Here is a 13,052-nt window from a genome sequence, read left to right as displayed (position 1 = left end):
GGCATGTGTGACTGTTCACAGTTCGTTCTACGGCGTTGTGATCGCCATGTACGGGGGCGGGCTTACGACAGCGGGCCTGCACAGAAAGGCAAACGACGATGGTTTTCCTAGGGGTCGCCGGGGGCAAAAACCCTCTCGGCGGATGCGCTGATCAGCAGGGGGCGAACTGTCACACCGTCTCGCCGGGCCGAGCGCTGCCCTATCCTCAATGCCCGTAGGCCGATCGGATACCGGACAGGGGCGCCCCTTTGTAGAAGCCACGGGGCGGCGGAACTGCTTCGCCTCTCGCTCTGCCACAAGATAGAACACACAGGTAAAATAGCAATATACAGGTTCGAGGTTGTACTCACACACGCGCTGCCAGCTTCCAAGTCTTCACCGCCACACTCTGTACTGTCGACACACAGGCGGGGCGACTTCCAAAGCCCACGCCGTCACTTTATACTTGGATCGCACCCAGCATACAATAATTAGTGTTACTCACAACCGTCAGCCTCTCCGTCTCCTCCTCAGTAGAAGGATGATGCGGGGTACGTCTGACAAGACACACAGCACTTGCACAGCAACCCACAGCAAATACACAGCACCACTTCAACGTAAAAGGTTTTACATAGCCTCACCCACCACACTACAAGTGTACACACGAGACGCCCGACGTCCTCCGCTTCGCTAAGGTCGGATGGGGGCGATGGTACTACGGTCGGAGCTTTTGGTTCTGCTGCTACGGCTGCTCAATCCACTTATTCCTGCGGCTCACCTACCACGCTAGATCAGGGGTAGGGCCGCCTTCCTGGAGGCGTTCAATAATACACAGGTTAGTAGTTATTGCTTCAAATCAATCCAGAGCCAATACTCACAGCGGTCCTCTTGGTAAATAGTTCACAAACTGCTTCGTTTACTTCCTCCTTGGTTACTCCAAGCGTGTCACAATCTCCATTGTTTTCTTCTACCCACAGGGTTTCCTCTTACAGTAGTATCCACAAAGCGTCCTCGTGGTGCAGTGCTCCTTTAAATACCACAGCTCCGTCCTTTTCGCCTCTCCTGGCTGCCGCACTCTTTCCTCTTGCTATAAGCACTCCGTGGATCAACGGCGCCCTCCGGCTCCTCCAAGGACGGAGCGTGTGAATTTTCTCTGCCCTAGGCAGCAAATGGAGCTTGTGCCCAAAAACGACTCCCCTTGTGTTTCAGCAGAGCCCTTTTATTTCAAACAGCCTCCAACCATATTTCGCTACCTTAATCTCTCTCACCTGCGGCTCGTCAAGCCCTGATTCCGTCGTCCTGGCAACCAGGAAGTAAGAAGGTCCGTCCTCATATATGGCCCGATAGGGAAACTTTCCGGGCGGAACCAAAACTTCCCGAACTTTGGTTCCGCTCTTAAAAAAAAAAGATCGTCACCTTGTGACATCCCCCCCCGCCAATCCGTTCTCGTCCCGAGAACGCGTTGTTTGGGGACCGGTAAGGGGTTGATGGGAGCTTTTTTTTTTTTTTTTTTTTTTTAAAAACGTGGTGGGCCATTGGGGGACCTTGGTCTCGACCCGAGGTGGACTGCCGACTACGCCAAATCTGTCACAGGTAGGGGTGGACCCAGATGTAAATAAGGTCACGCCCCTTTCTCCACCTCGAGGAGATTCCCAAAGCCACCCCAATGACCAGACACACAAGGTAAGCATAAATTAAAATGTACTTTATTTAATTAATTAAAAATGATAAATAGGGGAGGGAAAAAGGGGGGAACTTAAAATAACGGCCACTCCAGGCTCTCCTCCTTCATCACCAACTGAGTCTTTACACAGTTCATTCTCCTGACGTTCACTCTCGTTCTCCCTTCCTTTGCAGGCAGCTTGGACACCATAGCACAGTTAGTGCAACTTGGATACTTCTCACCCCTCTGTTTACAGCTCGGGTATATGTGACTGTCCACAGTTCGTTCTACTGACGTTCACTCTCGTTCTCTCTTCCTTTACAGGCAGACACAATAACATAGTTAGTGCAACTTGGATACGTCTCACCTCTCTGCTGTTTATAGCTCAGGGCATGTATGACTGTTCACAGTTCGTTCTACTGACGTTCACTCTCGTTCTCTCTTCCTTTACAGGCAGCTTGGACACAATAACACAGTTAGTGCAACTTGGATACTTCTCACCTCTCTGCTGTTTACAGCTCGGGGCATGGATGACTGTTCACAGTTCGTTCTACTGACGTTCACTCTCGTTCTCTCTTCCTTTACAGGCAGCTTGGACACAATAACACAGTTAGTGCAACTTGGATACTTCTCACCTCCCTGCTGTTTACAGCTCGGGGCATGGATGACTGTTCACAGTTCGTTCTACTGACGTTCACTCTCGTTCTCTCTTCCTTTACAGGCAGTTTGGACACAATAACACAGTTAGTGCAACTTGGATGCTTCTCACCTTTCTGCTGTTTACAGCTCGGGGCATGTGTGACTGTTCACAGTTCGTTCTACGGCGTTGTGATCGCCATGTACGGGGGCGGGCTTACGACAGCGGGCCTGCACAGAAAGGCAAACGACGATGGTTTTCCTAGGGGTCGCCGGGGGCAAAAACCCTCTCGGCGGATGCGCTGATCAGCAGGGGGCGAACTGTCACACCGTCTCGCCGGGCCGAGCGCTGCCCTATCCTCAATGCCCGTAGGCCGATCGGATACCGGACAGGGGCGCCCCTTTGTAGAAGCCACGGGGCGGCGGAACTGCTTCGCCTCTCGCTCTGCCACAAGATAGAACACACAGGTAAAATAGCAATATACAGGTTCGAGGTTGTACTCACACACGCGCTGCCAGCTTCCAAGTCTTCACCGCCACACTCTGTACTGTCGACACACAGGCGGGGCGACTTCCAAAGCCCACGCCGTCACTTTATACTTGGATCGCACCCAGCATACAATAATTAGTGTTACTCACAACCGTCAGCCTCTCCGTCTCCTCCTCAGTAGAAGGATGATGCGGGGTACGTCTGACAAGACACACAGCACTTGCACAGCAACCCACAGCAAATACACAGCACCACTTCAACGTAAAAGGTTTTACATAGCCTCACCCACCACACTACAAGTGTACACACGAGACGCCCGACGTCCTCCGCTTCGCTAAGGTCGGATGGGGGCGATGGTACTACGGTCGGAGCTTTTGGTTCTGCTGCTACGGCTGCTCAATCCACTTATTCCTGCGGCTCACCTACCACGCTAGATCAGGGGTAGGGCCGCCTTCCTGGAGGCGTTCAATAATACACAGGTTAGTAGTTATTGCTTCAAATCAATCCAGAGCCAATACTCACAGCGGTCCTCTTGGTAAATAGTTCACAAACTGCTTCGTTTACTTCCTCCTTGGTTACTCCAAGCGTGTCACAATCTCCATTGTTTTCTTCTACCCACAGGGTTTCCTCTTACAGTAGTATCCACAAAGCGTCCTCGTGGTGCAGTGCTCCTTTAAATACCACAGCTCCGTCCTTTTCGCCTCTCCTGGCTGCCGCACTCTTTCCTCTTGCTATAAGCACTCCGTGGATCAACGGCGCCCTCCGGCTCCTCCAAGGACGGAGCGTGTGAATTTTCTCTGCCCTAGGCAGCAAATGGAGCTTGTGCCCAAAAACGACTCCCCTTGTGTTTCAGCAGAGCCCTTTTATTTCAAACAGCCTCCAACCATATTTCGCTACCTTAATCTCTCTCACCTGCGGCTCGTCAAGCCCTGATTCCGTCGTCCTGGCAACCAGGAAGTAAGAAGGTCCGTCCTCATATATGGCCCGATAGGGAAACTTTCCGGGCGGAACCAAAACTTCCCGAACTTTGGTTCCGCTCTTAAAAAAAAAAGATCGTCACCTTGTGACATTTGTACCTAGAGAGTGCATATTAGTACATCAAATGCATGCATATTCGTATCCAAATTTTTAACGGGTACAGTGACAGCTTTTGTACCTTTTTCTGAGAGTGTATAAGAAGACGAAATTAGTGTGGCTATAAAACCTATTTGGCCTGGTTGACAGAAACATGGGTTCACAGGTGAATAGTTTTTGAAACGTCCCTTCTTATAAGAGCGTAGTGGGTGGTGCTCCCCCAGGAAAGAGCGGAGCGGAGAGCCCCACCTTATTCAGTCCTCTCCGGGTTTGCACACAGCTTCTCAAGTGGCCCATGAAAGCCCATTACCTCCTTGGGGGAGGGCTTAATTGAAGCTGAAATGCTGAGAGACAATGGTGCGCAGAAACCTGAGTGAATGTAAGTATGAGTACAGCACTTCCCCGTGGCATTAAGGGTGGCATAAATGACAATAAACTGCTTTGTAACTCCGCGATACGGCCCTATATATCTGCTCCGAGCTCATTAGAGAGGACCGTACACAAAGACAGCAATCAGTCAGGAGGCGCACGGGTGACTGCCACCGCTTGCATCATTAGCCATCCCACCGATGCCATGTGATACATCCCAGCTCCTCCACCAGCAGCCATATCATAAAAGAGACGAAATCAGCTACCGAAGAGCTCGGATAAAAAAACCTCTTGCTCTTTGCAGAGGATCTGAAGTGGAAAGTTATTCGTTTATTCACCGGGCAGGTGGCAAGAATACGTCGCACAGGGGAGGATGTGATAAAAGGAATCTCCTGAAGATTGCCAATAGTAGTCATTTTCATTTGAATGCATTTCAACACTGGTGAAGTGTGTCGATTTTTCTTAGCACTACTTTTTAATCACAACTTAATATTTAGAGACAACTGCAGGTACAGCATTGGTAGGTGTGGAGTATCGACTGCAAACAATGATTTTGATGGCACTAAAATTACACAATTGCTGTAATAAATAAGTGAATACAAACTGTCAATGCTGTTATCACTACATTACCCAGCTTCCCTTGTGATATAGCCAGTTGCCATGGAGATTTGTAAGTGCTTCAGCTGCATCTAAACCCATTTAATGCAGGTATAAAAACCTTCTGGAGCACTGTTTTATTTAAATTGTCACTGATTTTATTTTGTACTTCCGGATATTTTTGCATGTAGCCATTAGTAAAACTGTACTGAAATCAGTGATCACTGAGTGCAGATACTCTGTGTGTAAATCTTTTGAATCAGGTACAGAATCATACCCATGTGTCTACCATACAGCACCCCATACCCCCCAAACCTACTTAATTGATCCACTCACTGGCTTTCGGTTTTTCCTTTTCATCCTTCATCTCCTCTACTTTGAACTTCCTACCAGTTCCCACAACAGGACTCCACCGTTTTATCAGTTCTTCTTTGCTATAATGCGTTTTACCCATAATGCACTTTTATCTCAGAACATTACATTATAATGATGTTACGTTATCACTCACTACCCTTAAACTGCCTATTCTCAGACTATAACTTAATACTCTTTATAGATTAAAACAGGAGATTTAAAGGGATAGCTCATCCAAAATTTGTTATTTGCTTAGGGTGCACTCATATCATACCTAATTCAACCAAACCTGCCCCAGCGTGATTGTCCGCCCTCCCTACTCCTCCAGAAGCACGCACTTTCACTTCAAGGCCCCCTAGTTGCTCACAACAATATTTAAAGGTCCCCCACTCACTCAATTTTTTGCATATAAAATTAAATAGAACTTGGAATGACTAGACAGAAACATTTAAATTTTTGGAAATCTGCAGAGGCCCTGTGGTTAGGACGCACTGGCTTACACTGTACTTTGACCATTCCGAGCAGGGCACGCTTTCGACATTAGAATGTGATTGTTTTGATGAAAACAGCAAGTAAAGCACTTTCTTAACACTGTGTTTTTTTTATTCTGAGTCATTTGGTGCGTGATGACACACAGCCCTCTCACATGCCTATCATATTGCTTAGTTGATTTGTTGCGTGTGCAGCTCAAACATTCACGTGCTCTGTGCATTTTTTTAATGAAAGCAGATGAGTGGTCGTGCAATTGGTCTCTCCTTTTAAACTGCGCTCTCTGCGTTTTGCGATAACAATGTACGTTATGTGCTTAAACCCAAGTGAACCCCACTGAGCCCACCTCTGCAAGTGGGCCAGAGTGTGAAAATCTGATAAAACTTTACGTTTTGTTTGTCACTGTTTGAACTGTTCGTCTGTTCATTACCATGTGAACAGCGGGTACTGCCTCTGGGCGTCACCGCATTAAATATAAAGAAGTCAGCCAGGAAAAACTGTACACTCATTACTTCAATGCAGATTATATAAACAGGCAATATTTGTTTTTGATTATAATTAGTTTAAAAGTAAACATTTCAGGCTTTCTTTGGATATGTGTATCATGTTTGTGTGACGAGCATCATGGAGTTTTTTTGTAATGTGTTTTGAGAGACAGCAGGCAGAGAAAGAAATGTCTGAATGCGCACCCTGTTTATTTTCTTTATTTGACAGAAACACAAAAATCTGTTGTTATTGTGAATATACACAAATTAAAGAAGACCCTTCACAGTTTTAAATTATGTCAAACACGTAAGTGTATGATTATTGATGAAGAGTATTTTAAGTTGATTTTGCTATAATAAGGATAAAACACGTCAACGCGGCACCATGTTTTTGGACCCCAGGGAGTTAAACAAACCACGCCCTGGGACGGTACGGAGTGATCTCACTAGTCGAACGAACCAGGTTTTGGGGGTCAAACGCGCCTGGGTGTGGTTTGGATAGTGAGAGCATGCCCTAATTTTGCTTCTTTCTGACTTTACTCATTCTGTGGTACTTAAAACTTTGCTTGTATTATGTACTTATATGTATATGTAACAAATTAAACTGTGAAAAACAGTATAAAAAATGTACTATTGAGTACACAAACCTGATCTCACAGGAATTTGTATGTATTTTATGTGAATGGCTAATTTGAGTGACAAAGTGCGTACAAGGTGAATAGTACAAAAACGTTTTATTATATTAGACAAATAAAAACAATGATAATACCCCTCCCCTAACCCTACTCCTAAACCCAACATTACCAGGGATGTGATTTTTCCGGATTAATCCGGAATTCCGGATTTTCTGACCTGAAAATGTGACCTACGTGAATCATGCAGATATGTAAAAAAAAAAAAAAATAAGGGGGAAGGGGGGTATCTCACAGCCGTCGCCATGGTAACCCGGGACGGAACCACAATCGCCGTCCCCAATCGCCGTCCCCGCGCAACAGGGCCACACCGGTGGCAGATGACAAAGAGATGCATTTTCCTTCCTTTCCAAGTATCAACAAGGACGTGTTTCTGACCGTTCGCAAATGGCGGATGGCGAAGTATGATTGTATTCACCAATCAGACCCGATCGTTTCTCGCCTCTCTTCTCCTCATTTGCGACGTTTGGCTGTCACTCGCGTGACGCGAAACAAAGCGGCAAACACGTCGGTTTACTTGGTGGATTTGGAGCAGCAATTTTCACAGAAATGAGAGGAAAAACGAGCGCCATTGCAGAAAATCCTGGTGGCGACTGAGAGAGGGACGATGCAACAATATCGGTTCCGAAAAAAGGCAAGGAAATAAGTTACCTCATCGAGCCTGGTTTAACCTAACTGAGCATTACATTCGTGCATGAAACCTGATCGACAAACACGGAGGGGCGGGAATCGCGGGACGGAGTGGAGTCTAGAGTGATGTTTCTTCAGGCTCCTGCGTGAATATAAATGACAGCCACTTCAACCGCGTTTTCATCACCGCGTTTTCTCTTCTAAAGTTCGGTAAAAACACATAAATGGCTTAAAATCTTGTTTAAGAATCTGTTTTATAATGAGAATCTCTCTTTCAGCGCGCCTCTGTGTGTGTTTGCGCCGCGCGACAGCCGATTTGAATCTGACAGAGTTCGTCACTGTACATTTAAAAATCCCACACGAACATTACAGCGTAAATGCTAGGATTAAGATTGATTTTATATATAACAGATAATCTAGATACATTTACCCTAATAAGTTTTTAAAAAACATGGTAATGTTTTAATGTTTTGCTTTAGTGTTTTAATGTCAGACAATCATCGAAATGAGGGGAAAATGAAGAGAAAGGCAGCAGATATAGCATCCTTCTTCAGAAAGAGTAGCAAGAAGCAGCCAAACAAATCTTAGTAAAATACATTAAAGTAGCCTTCAAAATTCACATGATTTTCAGATCTCTAGTTTTTTCAGCAATGGGAGATATAAATTCTGGTTTCAAAGTAAATTTCAAAAGTTTTATTTGATTAAATAGTTTAAAAAACATGGAGGTTGAATTATGACTATAAATTGTATGTTAATCTCAATTCATTTTAATAAAAATTAAATTATTGTAGCAATTGTATGTTATACATTATTCTGTTTAACACACTATAATACTTAAAAGTATTTTAAGGTTGGATGATAGAGATTTTATATGCCACCCCAGAGTAACTGCTGGCCCCTGCCTGGCCACCCCTATGAAAAATCCCTGGCTCCGCCACTGATTAGCAAAACACAAAAAATACATTATATTATAAATCTTTACCCGGACAAGTGACTTTTGTGCATGGACAAGTGAAACACAAATTTACTTGTCCGAAGGACAAGTTCCTCAAAAAGTTAATGTCAAGCCCTGATAAACATATTACAACAATTTACGATTAACTAAGAATAATAGTAAACTTCATTATTGTTAATATTGTGACTCTTGATGAGTCTTGATGACGTATGCAGCTTAGAAATGCGACCTCCGGAAGGCTGCAGACTTAGGATTGAGAAACGGCCTCTGTATCATCGTTTGTTTCAAAGGTTTCGTGTGTTTAAAGTTTTAAGGTTGACCAGTTTGATTAAAATAAATAGCACCTGCACTTTTTTGTACAATTACTTCTATTTATTAGTGTCAACCTTCTATTGTTCATGTTTAACAGCTAACAAAGTTACTCATCTACAGGGGTCTAAAATTAGAAAAAGAGACCTTTAAGACACTTTATTATAACTAAAGGTCCTGTGTAGCACATTTTACAGATATTTGTATTAAAAAAATACTCTGATAAAAATAGAAGTACTGATTTAACAACTTTACTCAAGTAAAAGTATCAAAGTACAGGCTTGGAAATTTACTTAAAGTATCAAATTAAAAGTAGCCATGCCTTTAGTTCTTTATAAGCCATTGCCTACATTTTATTTGGATGTCTGCAAAATAGGCCTTCTTTTGACATGAACATTTGCATGTTACACATTTAGCTGTTAAAGTTGTGTAAAAATGCAAAACAAAAATAAGTTAAAACATATTTTTTATCATGGTTGTTGATATAGAGAGAGGTGGTGATGGAGCAGTGGACAAGACACTTGCTTTTGATTCCCACTGTTACACATCCACCAAATAAGTTGTTATGTGTCATACTGTACAAAAAAGTTGCATGTTGCACATCTAGCTGTAAAATAAATTAAAATGTGTTTTTTTGTTCAAATAAGTTGTTATGGGTCCTACTTTACTATCCGTATAGATCCGCCACCAGTTTGATTGGCGTGTGTGTGTGGGGGGGGTCTCAATATATTTTCCTGCTTTTTTGTCCTTAGCCAATCACATGCCTGATTACAGGGGTGACTGAAAATCATACAAAAACGTGTCAATTTGGTTGTACAAATTTATACGCATTAACCACCTCGTAAAATACATACAGATTGCCATTACGTGTTGGTATTTTACAAAAGGTTGACAGTAGCTCAAATCATGAGCTGTCAAAATCTGCAACACAGACTTTTTTAAGCACACCAATTTCATTGCTAAAAAACAATGTTGTTTTGTGTATTCAGTCTATTACAATGTGTTCCACATACCGAACATTTTTGTAGCTCCAGATTTCCTTGTTTTCCTGTAATGCACAGATTTTGTACAAAACTCATTTATTTGAAAAGCTCTGTGTCCCTGATTGGCCAGCTGATCTGTACGTTGAGATTGGTCTGAATACCTCTGACGTCAGCCAGAAACGTGTCGCTCCTTACTATGTTTGAAAGATTGAAGAACAGGTTGTGGGTCCAAGCGGGAGGAATTATGATAATGTCGGTCTTGACAACATCACCAATCCCAGGAAGTAAACATTTGCCTACAATCCGTGTGCTTTCTGTAGTCCAAGAAAATTGATTTATGTTGGAGACGATAACTTGCATCATCATTTACTTTGGGGTACCTTTTGCATAGCATTAATATCGTACTAATACACACTTACACACCAAAGGAAATGTAAAATCGTGAATCAGACCATTGGTGTTCTTTAATAATCTCCCAAATTTTAAGTCTTGTAGGTCCTGTTAGTTGCTAGCAACACGAGAGAAACCACCACATTTGTTTGATATGCAATGCTGATAATACCCTATGAAAGCTTGCATAAGGTTACATATTAACAAAGAAAAAAGGGTATGCTTAGACATCTCGTAAAATCTAAGCTTTAGCCCAACATTACATAGAAAACATGTTAACGCTTACGCTAATTATGTAAATTCATGTACTTTTGTAAGCTCTAAATAAACATGATTTCTGCACACAGCTCAAAATATTGGAGAAAAACCTGTGTGCCATGAGAAAATAGCTTCTGGCTGGAGAATCTCATCTTGTATGTGTGACTTTACTGTGTGCAGTGAGGCAGTCAAATCTGAAGGCAATTACCATGGAGAGCGCACTCTCCTGAACTAGCCAGCCTATGTAAGCACGCTGTGTCCTCTAATGAGGTGTGACCAGACTCGTGTGTTGCTATGGAAACTCCCACCAAGCCACTGCAATGCCATGAAATCTTCAAAATGATAACCCCCCGTCTCTATGTAGTAATGTTTTATTGTCTGAAGATAAAGTTATTGAGTGTAGCCAAAGCACAAAGCACAAAATCCTATACTTGAATTTCAAATAGACTGACAGGGTGAAAAATGTAAAAACGTACGATATAAACAAAACATTTAGGCATTTAGCAGATCCAAGGGGTGCGAATTCAAAATATGTGTTCAGTTTCATGTGTGGCTCGTCGTGTGAACCAATGTGCATCGTGCGTCATGTCAAAATACGTGCCTGCTGCAGACACTTCGAAAGCGTTTTTTTAGAAAGAGACGCTCACGTTCACAAAAAAACTCGCAATCTTATCATAAACCCCTTCGAAGCATCTGCAGCAGGCACGTATTTTGACATGATGCATGATGCACATAGGTTCACATGATGCGCCAAACACGTTTTTTACATGATGAGCCATACACGAAGGGCTAAATGCATGTTTTGACGAGCTTCGGTTCATGCACCCTCGAAAAGGAAATCACCGGCCACCGCTGATTATGATCTAAAATATGATTGCTACAGTACAACCCATAAGAAAGACAAATCGCAGATGACCTCTCTAACATCCAATATCAATTTCTTAGATATTAATGGTTTTACATATTACTCCTGAGACCCAGAAATCTAATAAATATCTCTGTTACAGTTTCAGAATAGATCTCAACCTGAGCTCAGATTTGCCAAGTCTACAATCAAGTCAATATTATGAAGATTTTAACAAAACTTGATGTATTTGAATAATTGTCTTATTCGTTTCTTTTCTTATTTCAATTTTAGGTGAAAGATCTGTGACTAAGTTGATACTTAAAAATTTAATTGAAATTTAAAGGTAAGTTTGAGAAAATATCTGTGTGGTTCATTATTATTTATTATTTTACCAATGTGCCCTCATATAATCTTGAATCAAAAATGTAACCTTCTTCCCTTCCTCAAAATGATGTGTCTTCAGTTCCTGTCACAAAGAATGGCATGAGGCTGCCCGGGGCTATTGAAGACTTCATTCTGCCTGTGAAAAGATCACAAAAATTAGAAATGAGCAACCCAGTTATCAGGCCCAAATTTCAACAATTTAATCAGTTCTCAATGGACAAAATCAAATCCCTATTTTTTCCACATTTCCGAAGTCGGATATGCAATCACCTAAAGTATTATTAGGAACACCATACTAATATTGTGTTTGACCCCCTTTCGCCTTCAGAACTGCCTTAATTCTACGTGGCATTGGTTCAACAAGGTGCTGAAAGCATTCTTTAGAAATGTTGTCCCATGTTAATAGGATAGCATCTTGCAGTTGTTGGAGATTTGTGGGATGCACATCCAGGGCACAAAGCTACCATTCCACCACACACCAAAGATGCTCTATTGGGTTGAGATCTGGTGACTGTGGGGGCCATTTTAGTACAGTGAACTCATTGTCATGTTCAAGAAACCAATTTGAAATTATTCAAGCTTTGTGACATGGTGCATTATCCTGCTGGAAGTAGCAAACAGAGGATGGGTACATGGTGGTCATAAAGGGATGGACATGGTCAGAAACAATGCTCGGGTTGGCCGTGGCATATAATTGATGCCCAATTGGCACTAAGGGGCCTAAAGTGTGCCAAGAAAACATCCCCCACACCATTACACCACCACCACCAGCCTGCACAGTGGTTACAAGGCATGATGGATCCATGTTCTCATTCTGTTTACGCCAAAATTCTGACTCTACCATCTGAATGTCTCCACAGAAATCGAGACTTATCAGACCAGGCAACATTTTTCAGTCTTCAACTGTCCAATTTTGGTGAGCTCATGCAAATTGTAGCCTCTTTTTCTTCTTTGTAGTGGAGATGAGTGGTACCCGGTGGGGTCTTCTGCTGTTGTAGCGCATCCGCATCAAGGTTGTGCGTGTTGTGGCTTCACAAATGCTTTGCTGCATACCTCGGTTGTAACGAGTGGTTATTTTAGTCAAAGTTGCTCTTCTACCAGCTTGAATCCGTCGGCCCATTCTCCTCTGACCTCTACCATCAACAAGGCATTTTCACCCACAGGACTGCCGCATACTGAATGTTTTTCCCTTTTCACACCATTCTTTGTAAACCATAGAAATGGTTGTGCGTGAAAATCCCAGTAACTGAGCAGATTGTGAAATACTCAGAATGGTCCGTCTGGCACCAACAACCAAATCACCTTTCTTTCCCATTCTGACATTTAGATTGGGAGATTGTCTTGACCAGGACCACACCCCTAAATGCATTGAAGCAACTGCCATGTGATTGGTTGATTAGATAATTGCATTATTGAGAAATTAAACAGGTGTTCCTAATAATTTTTAGGTGAGTGTACGTCACGATAT

Source organism: Paramisgurnus dabryanus, chromosome 8 (assembly GCF_030506205.2).
Source record: "Paramisgurnus dabryanus chromosome 8, PD_genome_1.1, whole genome shotgun sequence".
NCBI classification, from domain to species: Eukaryota; Metazoa; Chordata; class Actinopteri; order Cypriniformes; family Cobitidae; genus Paramisgurnus; species Paramisgurnus dabryanus.
The sequence above is the reverse complement of the archived record's forward strand: the minus strand, read 5'-3'. Positions refer to the sequence as shown.